Source organism: Callospermophilus lateralis, chromosome 4 (genome assembly GCF_048772815.1).
Source record: "Callospermophilus lateralis isolate mCalLat2 chromosome 4, mCalLat2.hap1, whole genome shotgun sequence".
NCBI classification, from domain to species: Eukaryota; Metazoa; Chordata; class Mammalia; order Rodentia; family Sciuridae; genus Callospermophilus; species Callospermophilus lateralis.
The window spans coordinates 77,520,264-77,541,549 of NC_135308.1; the positions used below are offsets into that span (position 1 = coordinate 77,520,264).

The 21,286-nt window shown below is 36.0% G+C and overlaps 1 pseudogene; it reads right to left on the reverse strand.

The window, feature by feature from the left end:
- Positions 1 to 1,112: 1,112 nt before the first annotated feature.
- Positions 1,113 to 21,286, reverse strand: part of LOC143398353 (poly(rC)-binding protein 2-like) — a 29,787-nt pseudogene continuing 9,613 nt past the window's right edge.

Below are 21,286 nucleotides of genomic sequence, written 5' to 3' on the forward strand. Positions count from 1 at the left end.
AGGAGGAAGGTACATAAATGAGCATGTGATCACAGATTTTTTTTTTATGACAGACCCACAAAATGTAAATGGATTTTTGAGTGAAATAATTATTCAATAAGGTTGTGGAAGCTGGCTCAAATCTGCTTTATTTCTTATGATCTAATCAAGTAAACAAATTGCAAACATATGTGTGAAAGGTGATATATAAAGTGCTAGATGGTGAAATTAATAAAAAGGTCTACAAAAGAGTACATAAAAACTAAAATTTCTTTCATTGAAAGAAAAAACATTTCTGAGATTTTATTAATCTTCCTATAGTAACATATCCAGAGTTTCTGTGATAATTAGAGCCTCATCAGGGGCTGTAGTTGTGGCTCAGTGGTAGCAGCTCAGTGGTAGCATGCTTGTCTAGTATGTGTGAGGCACTGGGTTCGAATGTCAGCTAAGGAAAATGAACAAATAAAATAAAGGTATTAAGTCCATTTAAAAAAAAGATCCTATCATAGAAATAACAATTTATTTCTTTTTTTGCCTTAGAGTGATATAGTTTGAAGTATAATTGTGGACCAGTGGCAACCCATGAAACTATATTACCAGTTAAAGATGAGTTAAATACAGAATTGAAAGTAACTATAAATAACAAGTTGACATTTTCATGATGTCTAAGCCTGTGGACTCACTTTACTGAACATGATATGAACTAACACAATACTATTTTAGTCAGTGGTGGATCATTATCGGCATGAGTTTCACATGAGGCATGAGCAGTAGGCCATACTAAAAAGTGTGATGCTCCATTCCATCTTTTAATATTTTTTTAATTCCTGACATTACAGCACTAAACTGAAATGTGTTAATAGTCCACTCTTACATTTCCATGACAAACAGAAAAATTCATGAGCCAAAAAATAAAAGGAGAAGCTTATAAAACTAAATATACATCTCAGCATTGATGGCAGAACAGAGAAAAGAATTAAAATGCTTTAATTTAAAAATCAAAAGTGAATGATAGTGTGTAGAAACTTAAAATTTACAAATTATTTACAACCTGGAATCATTGACTGTCCAGAAACTACACAGATGGATCATAGTGAACAACAGAAAGGGATTATTGATGAATCTGCATTGTTCTAGCTGCTCTTCATGCCACTCATCTCTAAGGAAAGCCCGACATTGTTTAGATACTGAGCCAAGATAATGCTGGCAGCAGATCCAGGGATGGTAACTTGCCTATCAATAGATCCTTCTACGGGGTATGCAATTTTGATCTGCGCCCCATACATCTAATGGATCTCACCTTGATGCCCGATTATGCAGCTGATCAAGTTGTTTGGAATGGTGAGTTCCTGAGAAGGAGTCTGAGCAGATGCATACAAACCTGCCCATAGCCTTTCACCTCAGAGAGCTGGATCCAATGCCACTGAATCATGTGTTGTCATGCGTCATAGGAAAATGAGACTGTTGCACTGCCAACTGGTGAAGCTTGGTCAAATCTGGCTGTGGAATATACCATCCTTGAATAATACAGGCCTGATCACCAGCAAAGATGATAGGAGAATTTAAGGGCTTGGGCCAATAGAAGACGGTCACGTCCTTTGGGGACAGGGAGAGAGTCTCCAATGTGACGATGCAGCTCTGTTTTGACACACTCAATAACGGATTGAGGAATACCAGTTCAGATGAATTGGGGAGCATACCCCCTGCCACCGGGACATTTCACTCTCATAATTTCCTTAATCTTTTCCCATGAGAGAGCCACACTGACTTGCAGGGCCTCAGAGTGACAGGGGTTCAACTGGCAGCTGTGCTATTGGTCATAGAGCTGCTGAGGTCTTCTTCTGGTTTATCCATGATCATAGCAAGGGCTGTGAAGATGGTATTAGTGGGTCCAGCCAAAGTGATAATTCTCCCAGGACAATTCCCTTCTGAGATGTTGATATGGGCACCACTCTCCTCGTGCATCTTCTTAACTGATTCTGCTTTCTTTCCCATGAGACTGCCAGCTTCCTTTCCAGGCATAAGTAGCCCAAAGGTGAGAGTGACATTGAATCCGCCTTCAGTCACACTGGTGGGCAGCGTTATGGGGAGCTGGACTTTGAGTGGTCAAGTCTTTGGTCACTGGTGGGGGTGAAAGCCAAAAACTGCAGATGAGAGACCACTGGGGGGGGGGGGAAGAGGGGAGCTGGCCAGAAAGGAAGGCTGGAGGCCAGGAGAGGAACAATTAGAGTGAGCAGGAAGGCACAGGGGACCCACCAACAGGGGAGGGCAGAAAAGGAAGGGTGGGGTGGAGGAGAAAGGGGGGAAAGAGGCCCAGGTGGGGGAAGGCAGGAGGGAGATTGGGCAGGAGGGAGAGGGCACAGGCTGAGGCTGCTCAGGCCACCACCTCTGCTGGTCTCTCATTTTCTTAAGATAGTAAAAATTAATTATAAAATTTAAAAGATAATTTGTTGTAAGTTGTAATTAATAAGTTATTAAAGACAAAATTTGAAAATACAGTATTATTTCAAATTACTTTTAATAAGATTTAAAGATAAATAATCTTACCTTGTTGAAATTATCTTAAAGCATCTTGTTTTAGTCTCCTGGAGACATATATACATATATATATATTTGAAATTGGTTCCTCTATTATGAGTGGTATTGAAATGAAACAAATACCATTGCAGAGGAGAGTGACTATAGCTAATAATAATAATGAATTAAATGTTTCAGAAAACTAGCTAAAAGTATTTTGAAAATTTTCACCACAAAAGTTGATGAGATAAACATGTTGAAGCTGATTTAAACATTTCATATTGTATCTGTTAAGGTCTGTAAACAAGTCAAATGTTAAGGTCTGTAAACAAGTCAGATTGGCACCTGTTATTTTGCCAGAGAAATGTTAAAATCTGTAAACAAGTCTGGATGGCACCTGGCCAAATGCCAGAGGGAGTGGTTTGCGAAGTAACAAAAGCGAGCCATTAAGTGTGGAGATTCCTTATTGGTTGGCTGCTGTATCTATTTAATGCTAATTAGATAAGCTGTGTAAAATGTATAAATATTGCTCAGATCCTACAATAAATGGCTCTCACTCCTGCTGCATCAACGTACACAAGTTATTCATCACCCCCCCCCCGCAGTATCTACATATCAAAATATCACATAGTACAAATTAATATGTATAGTTTTTAGTTCTTAATTTAAAATAAATAATTTAAAAGTTTTTAAATTTTAAAAAGAAACTATTACTTCTGTGGGCAAACTCATTTGTCAAATAAAACTTCACATATTGATATAAATAAAATAAAATTCATTAAAACTTCAGAGGTATGCACTTATTATGAGAAATAAAACTTCACTCCAACTTAGGAACAGTTATAGTTTCAGAATGTTAAAGTCTGGAATGTAATAGTAATTCTTCATAACAATTATCAATAAGCACATAGTTTTATATTCCTTTCTCCCTGTATTTTTGTTCTGATCATATCTGTTGAAATATAATTTTATGACTATGGAATCTAATTTTTAAATGGATTATTTTCTTGGTCTTCTTTTTTCTTTTTCAAAAATTTATTTCTGTAACAGTTTCTTTTTATTGTGTTTTATAAAAGTGTCAGCCTGTGATGTATTGGAGGGAAGACAGATATTTTATTACAGATAGAAGTTTGATTGCTGTTTATTAAATGTTCATAATGATATTCTTATCTCAGTTAATTCTTGCAACAATGACACAAAGTCTCATTTTATGAAAGAAATTGAAGCTTGTGCTTAATAGCTTTCTTATGTTACACAGATACTAACCGCATAGCTATGTATGATTCAACATTCCGTCTATCTGACTCTAAAGCATGTAAGATCTACTACTATGCCATAGGAGTCACTGTCTACACCACAATTGGACTATTCCATTTTCCTTTAGTTTCATGCTAGTCTATTAGGTTTGAAATTAATTCTGAAAGAGGAGAGCTTTCTTTGAAGCTGCAGAACTTTTGTAGAGCAAACTGTTGTCTTTATAAAAAAAAATGGGTCATTCATAAAATCAATTCTACTTAGTAAAAGTCTAGATAGCTACAAGATTTGTGTTACTAAACTGAAATATATCAAATACGAAACAAAATCCACTATTTATTACTGTGTATCATGTGCTGTCACATCGCTTGGAAATGCAATTCAGTTATTTTATCCATATATATTATTATGTGCTTGCTGGGTACTAGGCTTTAAAGAGCTGTGAATAAGAAAGGAAATGTGCTGCTGTCTTAGAACTCTCATTCCAGCAGCTATGAAATGGGCAATACTAAAAATGCAGCAAAGTAAAGGTGATTTCAGAGAGTGTTAGGCATGACAAACATGGCTGGGGTAGGACATCTTGGAAGTAACATTAGACTGAAGGATCTGGGAAGGTTCCTTGAGAATGTAAAGCATGGAGGTCTGAGCATTCCATCCCTAGAGATCAGCTGGAGCAAAGGGGAGAAAGATGAAATTCAACTCCACTGGACAAATGACAGTAGAGTCCACAAGCCCTAGGGGGTACTTATGGAAAAGTCTTGGATAATTTGAAGAGCTAGAGGAAGGGTTCCATGAGTAGATCATCTGTGTTGACTCACTGGGACTTATGTAAATCAGATTCTACCTTCCTACACTGACAGATAGAGATACTATCTTTGTTGATTATATGTCAAAGGGATGGCTTGCAGAGAAATATTCCTGGAATCTTTCTATCCAAAGACTAAAGATTTACATTTCAAAATATAAGAGGAAAAGAATTTACAATGGTAAATTTTCTCAAGTAAATTATCTAAGAAAAGAGATTCAGAAACCTACAGTCAGGAGGAAAACTGTCTACAGTGAAGTCAATTTTAAGGGTACCTAAGGCCATTCAGATCATCATATACATGTTTAAACCTTGCTCAGAGTGATCCTGTTATTAATTCTCCCTAAAAGTTTCTAGCTAAAGATGTGATAGAGTATTTTATTTAACTCTGTAAAGTCTAAATAGGGCCTGTGGATATAGCTCAGTTGGTAGAGTGCTTGCCTCACATGCACAAGGCTGGGTTCAATCCGAAGCACCACAAATAAATAAATAAAGTCCAGATGGTATGGGTTACATTTTGCAGAAGCCACAGACTATTAGCAAAGCAACATAATGAATATTGTTTTAACTTACTTGAATTTAGGCAGACTATTTAAACAGAAGCCTTTCTAAGCATGAATCTCAGGCTCAGAAAAATCTTGGAAGTAGGTAATGTCTATGATTTGGTATTTCTGGTATTCTAAGAGCAACCAAGTGGTACTGTAGGTTGTGAAAGAAGCCAGAATTTTAGAGTTAGAAAACATAATTTACTGTGGTTATTCACTCACTGATAAAGTCAAGAAAACAATCCATAAATAATGCAGATATTGTTTCATCAAAAACAATAATGATGATTTAAATGTTTTCCCAATAACTTCAACTCTCTGACTTCAGTATACAGGTGTGTGTACAAAATGAAGGATATTGTAGTGCCCTCTGCTGGGAACTGTTGGTCTACATGTTCTGTAGAAAAGAAAAGAAAACAAGGATCCTTTGAACATCCACAAAAGAAATTTCATTCTGGGGATAACTCCTCCATTTCTCTACCTACAAATACTTTCAAATGGACTGACAAACATCAACTACAAACTCTTGGGGAGCGTGTCAGTGTTCATGTCCCCCCTCTCTATCACCCATCTACCTCCTCGTGTAAGCAGCCAGAGGTCCCACTAAGTGAAAATAATGGACCAGATTATTTGCATCATTTTTTTATTTACATAAGGGTTCTAAAAGGTCAATAAACTTGAAAATCACTTGGAGATCTTATTTTTAATTCAAATCTATATTCATTGGTGGAATTCTACATTTTGAAAAACCATCCAGGTGAGGCCTATACTGCTGGTAGGAACTTGCAGAAACTTCCAGGGTTGAAACAGACAGAAACATTTGCAGCAAGATTGGAAAAAGAAACCAATTCCCATAAACCCTAGAAGAATCACCCTCCAGTGCAGGAGGAGAAACGGGGATCAATAGAAATTTGCTTTGGGCAAGGAAGTGGGGTACAGCACAATATGAAGGGGAAAATACCCCCCCACAGGGTGAAGCAAGCATGTTATTATGCTCTACCTCCCTGCCTAACAAACACCCCACATCCTAGGGCTTATGATTAGGCCCAAGAAGGGTCTCAGACTGTCAGGGACTAGAAGGAAATTCTCCTTCAAAGAATAGCCTGACAGCACCCTGGGAGACATCCTGCCTGGGAGTCATCCTGCAGCTACCTGTCTCCCTGGAACATCCTGTGGTTATCAGGATCATCAGACATCTTGCAGCTGGCAGTTTTACCACCCACATCCAGTAATTGCTGATTAGAGAGCTTCCCCATCCCCAGCATATAAATACCCCTGTGTGAACAATAAAAGTTTGAAGCTTGATCAGACTCCTGTCTTGCTGTCACCTTGTGTCTCTTGTCCCTTCATTCCCCCCCATCTAGGTTCACTGCCCACGTTGATATGTCCTGCCGGCCGGGACATCAGACCAATGACCTGGGACTGATTTAAGAATCTTTACTCAGATTTCTTCAAAGATGAAGAGTTATTCTGCCTAAAGCATGACTTTTTCTGAGCCTGGCACTGGGGAAAAGGAAAGGAGCAACTGTGTGGCTTCAAAGATGACTAAATGTGGGAAGAAACTTCCCTGACTGGAAGGAGTGTTTTAGGAAAATAATGGAGGGATGGGTCTTTCCTCCTGCCTCTGGTGTAGCTGAATGATAGATAAAGAGAAATTAATCTCACAAATAGATGGAGAGAATTAAGGGTTTATGGGATTTCCAATAGATGATGGTGTCTCCAGGATCAGGTTACAGGACAAGCCAGGAGTTGGAGCAACCAGGACAAGGTGTCTATTTAGCTCCCTGATTCCATATCATGCAGACAGAAACCAAGTTGTTGACTGTTCAAACCAGGTTTTATGTCCTATGTTAAACATTAGTGCTTCCTTTGCAGCACTAAAACTGAGAAACTCCTTCCAGATTAGAGAGAGAGAGAGAGAGAGAGAGAGAGAGAGAGAGAGAATATGATTTTGTATCCCACTTTACAAATTTATTGAATGATATTTTTTGAATGACTGAAATGTTCCACATGTTCTGTACATGTATTAATTTACAGTGTCTGCTTAAGATAGTGTAGCCAATATACATTGAGCATCCTAGGCATGGGCCTACCATAGACCAGAAGCTCTATTACAAATATTGTCTCAGTTTTCCTAGAGCACTATTACCTCAGCTCGTTCTGAATAAAAGCAGATTTAAAGGGTTTCAATATCTTGCCTAAGCTAACAGAAAAAGTAAATGGGAAAACTGGGCCTTGGTCCCATACAATTGAGTCTATAAAAACTTATGGTCAGAGAATTCTTATGATACCACTAACAGGTGCAACCCAAGCCAGTTGTATAGGGCTCTTTCTAAAACTGCAAACTCATTGCGCTAGAATGTCTTAGTCCATTCAAGTCAAAAGTATGTATGAAGTTGACCTAAAAAAAAGAAAAAAAAAAAAAAGAAGAAAGTATGATTCCATGGAATAGAATGCAAAAAGTTCGTAAGTAGTATTTTTGCCTGTTAAATTATGAAACTAGAGAAATACAAATATAATATTAGGAAGTAATAAAAATAGATAAGAATTGACATAGTTACAGAGGTGGTAACTTTAGCAACATAACTTTTCAAATTTTGAAAAGAAGTGTATGGAAGCAACACACAATGCACACTTATAAAACAGAGATAACATACCAAAGGTAACTAAAATACACATATGCAAACACATATATGCACCCAGACACACTTACACACACAAAAAAAAATATGGTGATAAAATTATGGAGAAACCGAAATATCAACAACAGTAAATGGAATAAAATCACATATAATTTAAATTGATGCTTGTGTGAATGAGACATTATTGATTATAAAATTCATTAAGCAAATCACCAAAAATATTAAAAATAAAATTATGACCAAGTACATACTTGGGACTTAAAGGAAAATAAACTACAGATAAATGAGCAATTTAAAATAATATGGCTACTATTAAGGAATTTGGAGCCCGACCCCACAGTATGTAGATTGTAGCCAACTTTTTCTTCTATCAGACTCAGTGTCTCTGATTTGATATCTAGCTCCTTGATCCATTTTGAGTTAACTTTTGTGCATGGCGAGAGAAAGGGATTCAGTTTCATTTTGTTGCATATGGATTTCCAATTTTCCCAGCACCATTTGTTGAAGATGCTATCCTTCCTCCATTGCATGCTTTTAGCCCCTTTATCAAATATAAGAAAGTTGTAATTTTGTGGATTGGTCTCTGTGTCCTCTATTCTGTACCATTGGTCCACCTGCCTGTTTTGATACCAATACCATGCTGTTTTTGTTACTATTGCTCTGTAGTACAGTTTGAAATCTGGTATCACTATACCTCCAGATTCACACTTCCTGATTAGAATTGCTTTTGCTATTCTGAGTCTTTTGTTTTTCCATATGAATTTCATGATTGCTTTATCTATTTCTACAAGAAATGCCGATGGGATTTTGATTGGCATCGCATTTAACCTGTTGAGAACTTTGGGTAATATCGCCATTTTGATGATGTTAGTTCTGCCTATCCATGAACAGGGTACATTTTTCCATCTTCTAAGATCTTCTATCTCTCTCTTTAGGGTTCTGTAGTTTTCATTGTATAAATCTTTCACTTCTTTTGTTAGGTTGATTCCCAAGTATCTTATTTTCTTTGAGGATATTGTGAATGGAGTGGTTTTCCTCATTTCCATTTCAGAAGTTTTGTTACTAATATACAGGAATGCCTTTGATTTATGTGAGTTGACTTTATATCCTGCCACTTTGCTGAATTCATTTATTAACTCTAGCAGTTTCTTTGTAGACCCTTTTGGGTCTGTTAAATATATTATCATGTCATCCGCAAATAGCGATAATTTAAGTTCTTTTTTTCCTATTTTTATGCCTTTAATTTCTTTTGTCTGTCTAATTGCTCTGGCTAGTATTTCAAGAACTAAATTGAATAGAAGTGGTGATAGAGGGCATCCCTGTCTTGTTCCAGATTTTAGAGGGAATGCCTTCAGTTTTTCTCCATTTAGAATGATGATAGCCTGAGGTTTAGCATATATAGCTTTTACAATGTTGAGATAAGTTCCTGTTATCCCTAGTTTTTCTAGTGTTTTGAACATAAAGGGATGCTGTACTTTGTCAAATGTTTTTTCTGCATCTATCGAGATGATCATATGGTTTTTATCTTTAAGACTATTGATGTGGTGAATAGCATTTATTGATTTCCGTATATTGAACCAGCCTTGCATCCCAGGGATGAATCCTACTTGATCATGGTGCACAATTTTTTTTGATATGCTTTTGTATTTGATTCTCCAGGATTTTATTGAGAATTTTTGCATTCAAGTTCATTAGAGATATTGGTCTGTAGTTTTCTTTCTTTGAAGTGTCTTTGTCTGGTTTCAGGATCAGGGTGATGTTGGCCTCATAGAATGAATTTGGAAGAGCTCCTTCTTTTTCTATTTCTTGAAATAGCTTGAAAAGTATTGGTATTAATTATTCTTTGAAAGTTTTGTAAAACTCCACTGTATGCCCATCCGATCCAGGACTTTTCTTGGTTGGTAGTCTTTTGATGGCTTCTTCTATTTCTTCCTTTGTTATTGGTCTATTTAAATTGTGTGTGTCTTCCTGACTCAATCTGGGCAGATCGTATCACTTAAGAAATTTATCAATATCTTCACTATCTTCTATTTTATTGGAATATAGGGCTTCAAAATACTTTCTAATTATCTTCTGTATTTCTGTAGTGTCTGTTGTGATATTGCCTTTTTCATCCCATATGTTAGTAATTTGAATTCTCTCTCTTCTTCTCTTCGTTAGCATGGCTAAGGGCCTATCGATTTTATTTATTTTTTTGAAGAACCAACTTTTAGTTTTATCAATTTTTTCAATGGTTTTTTTTGTTCGTTTCAATTTTGTTGATTTCTGCTCTGATTTTAATTATTTCTTGTCTTCTACTACATTTGCTGTTGTTTTGCTCTTCCTTTTCTAGGTTTTTGAGGTGTAGTGTGAGTTCATTTATTTATTTATTTATTTTTCTTTTTTTGAGGAAAGAACTCCAGGAAATGAATTTCCCTCTTAAAACTGCTTTCATTGTGTCCCATAGATTCCTTTATGTTGTGTCTGCATTGTCATTTGTCTCTAAGAATTTTTTTATCTCCTCCTTTATGTCTTCTGTAAGTTAATAACAAGAATAAACAAATGGTACTTACTTAAACTAAAAAGTTTTTTCTCAGCAAGAGAAACAATAAGAGAGGAAAATAGAGAGCCTACATCCTGGGAACAAATTTTTACCCCTCACACTTCAGATAGAGCCCTAATATCCAGAATATACAAAGAACTCGAAAAATTAAACAATAAGATAACAAATAACCCAATCAACAAATGGGCCAAGGACCTGAACAGACACTTCTCAGAGGAGGACATACAATCAATCAACAAGTACATGAAAAAATGCTCACCATCTCTAGCAGTCAGAGAAATGCAAACCCAAACCACCCTAAGATACCATCTCACTCCAGTAAGATTGGCAGCCATTCTGAAGTCAAACAACAATAAGTGCTGGCGAGGATGTGGGGAAAAGGGTACACTTGTACATTGCTGGTGGGACTGCACATTGGTGCGGCCAATTTGGAAAGCAGTATGGAGATTCCTGGGAAAGCTGGGAATGGAACCACCATTTGACCCAGCTATCGCCCTTCTTGGACTATTCCCTGAGGATCTTAAAAGAGCGTACTATAGGGATACTGCCACATCAATGATCATAGCGGCACAATTCAGAATAGCTAGACTGTGGAACCAACCTAGATGCCCTTCAATAGATAAATGGATAAAAAAAAATGTGGCATTTATACACAATGGAGCATTATGCAGCACTAAAAAATTACAAAATCATGGAATTTGCAGGGAAATGGATGGCATTAGAGCAGATTATGCTAAGCGAAGCTAGCCAATCCTTAAAAAACAAATGCCAAATGTCTTTTTTGATATAAAGAGAGCAACTAAGAACAGAACAGGGAGGAAGAGCATGAGGAAAAGATTAACATTAAACAGAGACGAGTGGGGGGAGAGAAAGAGAGAGAGAAGGGAAATAATATGGAAATGGTAGGAGACCCTCAATGTTACACAAAATTACATATAAGAGGTTGTGAGGGGAAATGGGGGGGACCAGGGAGAGAATTGAACAACAGCAGATGAGGTAGAGAGGGAAGATGGGAGGGGTGGGGAGGGGGGATAGTAGGGGATAGGAAAGGTAGCAGAATACAACAGTCACTAATATGCCATTATGTAAAAATGTGAGTGTGTAACCGATGTGATTCTGCAATTTGTATTTGGGTTAAAAATGGGAGTTCATAACCCACTTGAGTCAAATGTATGAAAGATGATATATCATGAGCTTTGTAATGTTTTGAACAACCAATAAAAAAAATATGGCTCCCCCATATGACATTTATTCATACATTTGCCAATGTTTCCTATGTGTCAGGGTGAAAATGAACAAATAAAATTTATATATCTGAATAAAGATATTTCCCCTTTACTTTTTCTCAGAAATAGTATCTAATGAGATTTTTACATATTATTTGTGTGCTTGCTTTGTATGCATTTGCCATAAATATATATTGATAAACAATATAGAGGATTATTTTATGTAATTTTCTATCTTGTATAATGGTAAAACCCGGAACCTCTTGTTGGCTTGTTCTGGGACTTCTAGGGAGGCCTTTGTGGTAAGCATTTCCTGTTGTACATAAAGGCAAGTGACCTCCTTTTGTTCACAGGTGGAAACTTATGAACTTTGAACAGCAAAAACATTTAGGCAGTGTTTTTTTCTGTCAACCTAATTTTGAAATGTTCTGAATATTTACATAATTTATTACAGAACAAGCTGTAGAAGAATCATCTATTTGAAAGGATTTCTAAGAACTTGAAGGCTATTCAGTGGTGTTTGGAAACCATGAACTTTTTTTTGATAGGAGGGTACTGGGAGTTGAACTCAGGGGCATTCAATCACGGAGTCACATCCCCAGCCCAATTTTATATTTATTTATAGACAGGGTCTCGCTGAGTTGCTTAGCACCTCACTTTTGCTGAGGCTGGCTTTGAACTCATGATCCTCCTGCCTCAACCTCTAGAGCTGCTGGGATTACAGGCATGAGTCACTGCAGCTGGCCAGAAACCATGAACTTTTGCTGTAGGATCTGCTTATATTAATAGCTGTAAATTCAGTTATAATACGCAATCACATATGTACACAAAAATCAACTTTTTCAGACAAATATAATTACTAGACTGGCTTCAGTGTGTAAAATTCATTTGAATATTTTATTAACCAAATCATGTCACATTCCCCCCAAACTTCATATGTTGCTACTTCAGAATGTGACTGTAAATTGAAATGAAGACTTCAAAGAATCTGTCCCTTAACAGCTTCATTAACTTAAAATGGGGCTAAGTTAAAATGAGGCTGATAGGGTGAGCTATGACATAATATGACCTGCATCCTGACACACCAAAAAAGAGGAGATCAGGACACAGAGACATAAAGGGAAGACCATGTGGAGACACACAGAGAAAACGGCCACTTAACACCCAGGAAAAAGGTGTCTGAAGAAACTAACGTTGCCCACACTGCAGTTTGAGAGGTCTAGACTCCAGAACTCTGAGAATTTCTGTTGTTTGAGCCAGTCCATCTGTGATACTTTTATGTAAGCCCTAGCAAGCAGATAAAGAAAGGGTTTTATATCCATTCCTCACATATAAGAATATGTGCTTATCTTATGCTTTTTATTTTCACTTCCTTCCTCCTTCACATATTCCCTCACATATTTCTTCTTCTTTCAACTTCATTTATGCAATTTTTTTTGGCAATATAATGACAGACATGAGTCAAGGGAAATTTTTGATGTAACAGCAAAATGAATAAAAATTGAAGTTACCCTATTGCAATCATATGATGTATGTGCAAAATATGTAGGAATACACAGAGAGAAGGAATTCTTTGCTTATAATCCCATATTTGAATGAGCTAGTTTTGGTGTACACAGATTCATGGGTCAATGTCAAATGAGGTAGACCATGAGCAAGTTGAGATTTCCACATACTCCTTAAAGTCTCACTCTTCCATCTCCATTGTTCTATTGCACTCCTTCAATGAGTCATTTTTCAAAAATGTGAATAGGTAAAAAGCTGTTGGGACTACATTGTTCTTACATCTTCAGTATTTTCAGAGAATGTGCCTATCTTCCCTCATTTGTCATTACAAAACACTAGATCTCCCTCAGTTATGAAAAATTTCATTTGTAAATCTTTTAGTGTGGCAAAAATGCACAAAATAAAATTTACCATTTTAACCATTTTTTCAGTGTATAGTAGTGTTGAGTATATTGACAGTGCTATGAAACAGATCTCCAGAACTCTTCCATATTGCAAAACTGAAACTAAGTACCTTTTAAAACATACCTCTTCACTCCACTGCAGCCAAACCCCCAGAAACCAGTATGCTACTTTTTGTCTCTGAATTAAATTTCTCTAGGTATTTCATAGAAGTAGGTTCATACAGTGTTTGACTTTTTTTTAAGTCACGTAACTTAATGTTCTCAAGGTTCATCCATATGGGAGCAAATGTCAAAATTTCCTTTCTTTTTAAGGCCAAATAATATTCCATTGTATGTTGATGCTAAACTTTTTCCATTCACCTACCAATGAACAATACTTGGGTTGCTCCATATTTCAGTTCTTATGACTAGTGCTGCAATGAGCAAGGATATGAAACTACCTTTCTGAAACCTAGTCTCTTTTTGAGCTATAACAAAATATCCCAAGCTGGGTAATTTCTAAAGAACAGAAATTTATTTGTTACAGTTCTGGAAGCTTGTAAGTCCAAGATCAGGGTGCCAGTATTTGGTGTCTTGTGAGAGCCTTCTTGCTGCATCCTCACATGATGGAAGAGGTGAAAGGCATGAGGGATAAATGATGTGAACTCACATGGCAGAAAACAGAAGGGCAAAAAGAGCCTAAACTACTTTCAGCCCTTATGTAAGGTATTGCCACTCATGAAGGCAATGTCCTTATGACTTAGTTTTCATGACTCAATACTACCATAACGGGATTACATTTCAATATGAATTTGGAGTAGGATATATTCAAACCATAACAGAGAGAACCTGCTTTCAATTATTATTAGTATCTACCTAGGGGTGGTAATCCTGGCTCCTGTGGTAATTCTATTTTAGTTTTTTTTCTTTAACATTCATTGGCTGATTTTTTTATAGATGAATTATAATTATACATAATGTGTATAGAAACACACTTTATTTCTTCATGTTGAATTTGTGTTCTGTTATTATGGTTTGTATGTAAGGTGTATCCCAAAGCTCATGTGTGAGATGAAGCAAGATGGTTTAGAGGTGAAATGACTGGGTTATGAGAGCCTTAGCCCAATCAGCGAATTAATCTCCTGGTGGGATTAACTGAATGGTATATGAAAGCAGACTGGGTGTGGCTGGAAGAGGTAGGTCTTTGGGGAGAGAGTGCCTTTAGTATATATATTCTCTATCTGGCAAGTGGAGTCAGTCTCTCTCTCTCTCTCTCTCTCTCTCTCTCTCTCTCTCTCTCTCTCTCTCCTCTCTCTGCTTTCTGATGTGATGTCTTAAGCCACTTCTCTTCACCATACTCTACTGCCATGATGTTCTGCCTCACCTTGAGCCCCTAGAAATTAAGTTAGCTGTCTATGGATGGAGATCTCTGAAACAATGAACTCCCAAGTAAACTTTTTCTACTGAAAAATTGTTCTTGTCACAGTGATATTGTTGAATTTCTTCCTTACTTTTTTTTTTTTTACATAGAAGTTTTTGTGTATGTGTATGTGAATGAAATCTTTAGGGTTTTCTAGGTATAAGATCATCTCTGGTGATAGAGACCTTTTTTTTTTTTTTCAATCTTATGCCTTTTTGTCACCTTGCCTAATTTCTCTGGATGGAACTTCTAGCACCAGGTTGAATAGATGTAGTGATAGTAGGCATTCTTGCTTTGTTTCTGCTTTTAAAGGGAAAGCTGTCATTTTTACCATTAATATTAATTGTTAGCCTTTCATAAATGGTCTTTATTATTTTTATATGTGGTTATTTTCCTAGTTTGTTAAGTGTTTTCATGAAAATAAGTTTAAAATAAGTTCTCATGAAAATAAGTTTAAATTCGTTAAATCTTGTCCCATGGTGTTTCTTCATCAAATCAATATGTGATTTTTGTTCTTCATTCTGTTAATGTCATGTATTACATTGAATTTCATGTGACAAAACATCTTTGCTTTCCAAGAATAAATCCCATTTTGCTCATGTTGCATAAGCCTTTATTAATCTGCTGAATTTGGTTTGCTAAACTTTTGTTGAGTACTTACCCATCATCTTGGCTATGGTTTGGCTGTGGTTTCAATACTCCTCAAATGTTGATATGTTGAAATTTAATACCCATTGCAAGAGGATTGGAGCTTAATCCAACTATAATTTAGAAGTGGGCCATTCAGGGGATGAGTAAAATTAGACAAGTTCATCAGGGTGGAGGTTCCATGATTGTTAGTAGTGGCTTTATAAGAAGATGGAGGAGAACAGAAGAGACATACACAGGCACACTGTCTGCCTTTTGTCACATAATGCCCTGTTCCACCTGCATACTTTGTATCCAATGCAACCCTCCAATCTCCAGAAGTATAAGTCTCTTTGCTTTAATACTTATACAATCTCAGATATTTTGTTGTAGTAATAACAATGTAGTAACATATCCATTTATCATGGAAATTGGTCTGTAACTTTCTTTCCTTGTGGTGTCTTTGCTTGAATTTGTATCATATAATGCTGACCTCTTAGTACTACTTGGGAACATTCCTTCCTCTTCAATTTTTTTTTTTAATTTTAGGATGATTGATGTTAATTTTTTCTTAAAAGTTTGGTTGATTTCTCCAGTGAAGCCATTTGGTCTAGTATTTTTCCCTTTGTAGGAGTCTTTCTTTATTGATTCAGTCTTCACACTAGTAATTTGTCTATTCATATAGTCTGTTTCTCCATGTTCCATTCTTGGTAGATTGTTTGTTTCTAAGAATTTTTTCTTCTCATCTAACTTATCCAATTTTTGTCACACAATTGTTCATATAATCCTTTATATTTCTGTGACATTTGTTCTAATATCCTTTTTTGTTTGTTTCTGATTGCAGTTGTTTGAATATTCTTTTTTTCTCTTAGTTAATCAGACTGTAGCTAAATGTTTAAAGCTTTTGTAGATTTTTTCAAAAACAGTCTCAATGTTGTTGATTGTTTTCTACTATTTTTTTTTCTATTTTGTTTATCTCCTTATTAATCTTTGTTATTTCCCCTGCTCCCTTCTCCTAAAATTGGGTTTATTTTGTTCTTATTTTCTAGTTTCTTGAGTTGTAAACCAGTAAGTAGGTGTTCAAGATATTTCTTCTTTTCTTTTGATCTGTCCCTTTACAGTTATGAACTTCCATTTTAACACTGTTTTTACTGCAAGTGAATTTTGGTATATTGGGTTTTGATTACATTTGTCTCAAGTTATTTCCTAATTGACACTGTGACTTATTCTTTGATCCTTTGAATTCTTAAGGATGAATTATAATTTTAAATACTTTTATTAGTTATTAATGGACTTTTTTATTTACTTATTCATATGTCGTGCTGAGAATTGAACCCTGTGCCTCACCACTGAACTACAACCCCAGCTCCAAGAGTGAATTATTTCAATTCTAAAAATTTGTGGAATTTCCACTTTTTCTTAAGCTATGGATTATCAATTTACTTCACTATGACTGGAAAAGGCACTTTTGTATCATTTCATTTTTTTAATATTTATTTAGTTGTAATATTTATTTTTTTACTTGTAGTTGGACATAATACCTTTATTTTATGTTTTATTTATTCTTTTTTTATTGGTTGTTCAAAACATTACAAAGCTCTTGACATATAAAATGGGAGTTCATAACCCACTTGAATCTAAAGTATGAAATATGTTTTATTTATTCTTATGTGGTGCTGAGGATTGAACCCTGGGTCTCACACATGCTAGGCAAGTGCTCTACTGCTGAGCAACAACCCCAGCCCTCATTTCAATGTTTTTAAATTATTTAATGTTCTTTCATGGCTTTATATATGCTGTATCCTGCAGAATGTTCCAGGTGCACTAAGAAAGAATGTATATTCTGGTGGTGGTGGTGGTTGGAGTATTCTGTACCTGTCTGATAGGTCCAGTTGGATCCTAGTATTTTTCTAGTCCTTTATTTCCTTATGGATCTTCTGTCTGGTTCTTTTGTCAAGTATTGATTATAGGGTATTGGGATTTCCTTCTAGTATTGTACCTATTTTGCTTTTTAATTCTTTTAAAATCAGCTTCATATATTCAGGAATCATAGTTTGGGTACCTAAGTATTCATAATTGACATTATTCTTAAGAAACTAGCCTTATTTTCCTTATCAAATGTCCTTCTTTGTCTTTTGTAATCATTTTTATTTAGGTCATTTGCCTGACATTAGTACACCAATCTTGCTCTCATTTTGTTACAATTTACATAGAATATTTTTTAATATTCAATGTATTCTTAGGTCTAAAGTAAATCTTTTAGCATATAATTGGATCTTGCTTTTTTATCCATTCAGCAAGCTTATGTCCTATGATTGGGAAGTTTTATTAATTTACATTTAAAGTAATTACTCATGGAAAAGGACATGCTCTGCCATTTTGTTCATTTTGTGTAGGGTTATGGCTTTTGTCCTCACTCATTTACTCTTTTACTGATATGCTTTATTGATTTTTTGTAGTTATAGTCTTGAATTCTCTTCTTATTTCCTCTTGTTTATTCTACAGATAATTTGTGATTACGGTTGCAATTATTTAAATCATCCTAAAGATATAATTCTGTTTTAAACTGATAGTAATTTAATCACATACAAACACAGTACAATTTTGCAGATCCACCACTTCAACACTTCATGTTATTGAAATAGCAAATTCTTTTATGTTGTACAGCATAAAATTATACTTCTTATATAGTTTTCTCATTTGAAACTTCTATACCAAAATGATAATTGCATGGGTTATGATATTTGCTCATGTTTGTAGTTTAATGGTTGTGTTTTGCTGCTTATTATTGTTTTGATTCCAAAGAATACTCTATCATTACTTTTGAAGCAGGTCTAGTAATAATGAACTCTCTCTGATTTTGTGTATTTGAAAAAGTCTTAATTTCCCCTTTATTTTGAGGGGTAGTTTGCAGAACACAGTATTCTTGTTTGACATTGATTTGTTTTTCAGCACTTTGGATATATCATCTGTTTTGATTCATTTTTGGTTCCTATGGTGAAAAAAACTGAGATTGGGGAAAATATAAAGAAAAGAAGTTTTCTTATCCCACAGTTTGGGAGGCTGAAAGTCCAAGTTCAGGTGCTCCCATCAGTTTAGTCTCTGGTGAAGACCTTATGATGTACAGCATCACACTGTCTAGAGTATGAAGGTTTGTGTGGGGGGCAGAGGGGGGACACAAGCCAGCACTATGGATTTGAGGCCTATTTTTGTTTTCAGTGAGAAGGAGGAGCCCCTGTATGAGGCTGTTCCTCCTAGTTTCTCTGCAGTATGGTGCATAGGAGAGGTGCATGAATGAGATGCCAATTGTCACAAGTTTCTCTGCTATTTTCTTTGTAATCTCTTCTTGATTTTTATGATAGGCTGGTGTTGTAACTTCTCATCCAGTCTTTAGACTTCTCACAGAGGCCTTCTTGTCTATATAGTGCCAATGCAGTGTCTCTGGGGGAAGAAGGTCTTCTAACTTCTTAGTGTGCCATCTTCTGATGTCCTTCCTTTCTTGTGTATTTACAGCTTGAAGTTCATTCTCTTGGCTCATAATTATCCTTTGTTGGCTTTTGTATTTTTACATTCTTGTTCAAAGTTATTTCTTTGCTCCTCTTATTTTTGTGACCATCTACTGGCCTCTTTTATACTTTTTCACATCAAGAATTTTATTGTTTATATTTAAGCTCCACATTTCTATATATGCCAACTCCTGCAGTTAACTTGGCCAATTCAGTATCAAAATAGGTTACTTGGTCAGAAAATTGTCTTTATTATTCCTTGAGATACTTGACTTTACTTTATTTCATTGCATTAGAAAGCCAAGGATTACTTGTGATAGTTACCACTTGAATTCTTTAGCTTTGATCACATTATGTGTGTATAATCCCTCCTTATATTTTATAGTGACAAGATCAAAATATTCTTAAATTCTAACATATTTTGCAATAAAATATTCATTTATGCAATTAGGAGCTCAAATGAATTTAACACGGGCTAGATAAATTCTCAAGGTGTGAATTCTCAGGAGAGATTTATTTTTAGGTATGATCTATAATATGTTTCATGCTACATATGGATGAGTGAATTGGTTAATATTCCTAATTAGCTTACATTTTTGGAGCTTAAAAGCATTTGAAAACATCTGTCTGAATCTTCTGTTGAAGAACATTTTACCTTACATCAGTTATTCTTAATATGTCCTTTGTAAATGCCTACTAGACACAGTCATGCTTAAGAACCTTAATTTGAACTTCAGTGCTCCAAATGCACGATTTTAATCTCCTGACTAGATCCCCAGACTTCCAGTCACTCTACTGATCTTTCTAACATATCCCTCATTTTTGACTTGCTACTTAATTGCTTCTTTAAGTGTGGCCCATAAACAAGCTGAAATACTTGGAGTGATTTAGCATTCTCCACCTCAGTATAACAGTATATTGGGCTTATTTGGGTTTGTTTCACAACAAATATGCATTATTTGCAAGTTGATAGGTGATTCCTTTTTTAAACTATATTTTTGTTGTAGATGGACATAATATCTTTATTTTATTTGTTTTTATTTTTAATGTGGTGCCGGGTATCGAACTCAGTGCCTTATGCATAGCGGCCATAGCCCTGGCCGCTGGCAGGTGATTCTTATATATCCTGAAGCTTGACAATTGTTCTCTAAATACATAGAATTATTCTCTGTATTTTATCCATGTTTTAGTCAGCTTTGTGTCACTGTGGCCAACAGACCTAACTGGAAAAATTTAGAGAAAGAGAAGTTCATTTTGGTTCGTGGTCTCAGTGGTTCAGTCCATGATTGGTTCCCTTCATAGTTCTATGTCCAAGTGAAGCAGAAGAATGTGGCAGAGAAAAGCTTCTCAGTTCATGACAGCCAAAAAGCAGAGAGAGAGAGAGAGAGAGAGAGAGAGAGAGAGAGAGAGTGAGTGTGTGTTAGAGTTAGAGTTCTACTCATCAGGGACAAAAGGAGCACTCCTTGTGACCTTCTTCCTCCAGTCACCCTGTCTGCCCACTGCCACCCATTTAGTCCATTCAAGTGGATTAATATGCCGATTAAGTTATAGATTTATAAATTGATCAGTTATCCACTGAAAATTCTTGCACAGTCTCACAGTGAGCTCTTAGGGGACACCTCATACTCAAACCTTACCCAGTACATTGTGCCATAACTCCTAAAAATCTTAAAAATTTGGATGAGGTATATAGCAGGACCATTGTGCTATCATAAGTACAATGACTGCTCATTATCGAGTAATAAGATAGTTGAAAAGCATTTCAATTGAATCATTAAAAAGTGGGTTGTGAGACACTCAATTATTCCTTTCCCAGTGACAATCTCTGAGAAGGATGCACACATCAATCCTAAAATGGCAGTCCTGGGTTAAACATTGATTCTTCACAATATAATGACCCCTGGAGCAAAAAGACAAGCACTGAGATCCTCCATCCTTTTCCAGTAAAAACAAGTTTCAGATTTTTTCCTGAACACCCATACTGACACATTCTGACAATGTCTCCAATGATTAACTCACCTTTCAGTGTAACCTATAAAAACCCAGACCTCTCCTATAACCAGAGGACATTTTCTACCCAGAAAGTGAGCCCTTCTGATGCCTGACAGCCAAGTAAAAGGCATTGCTGTTCTGTGAGGGCTGCTCCCATGGCCTTCATTTGTGCTTACAAGCACCATGAGGTTGATGCCAAGATCTGCCATCACCTCAAGCAGGAGTCAGTAGCTAAGCCTCCTGGGACCATGGCTGCAGGAACCTCTGAGCGTCTGAGCAACTGAACCCAGTGAAACAGCTTCCTAAGTTCCCCTGTGTAAACAGGGTGCCCCACTGGTCTCT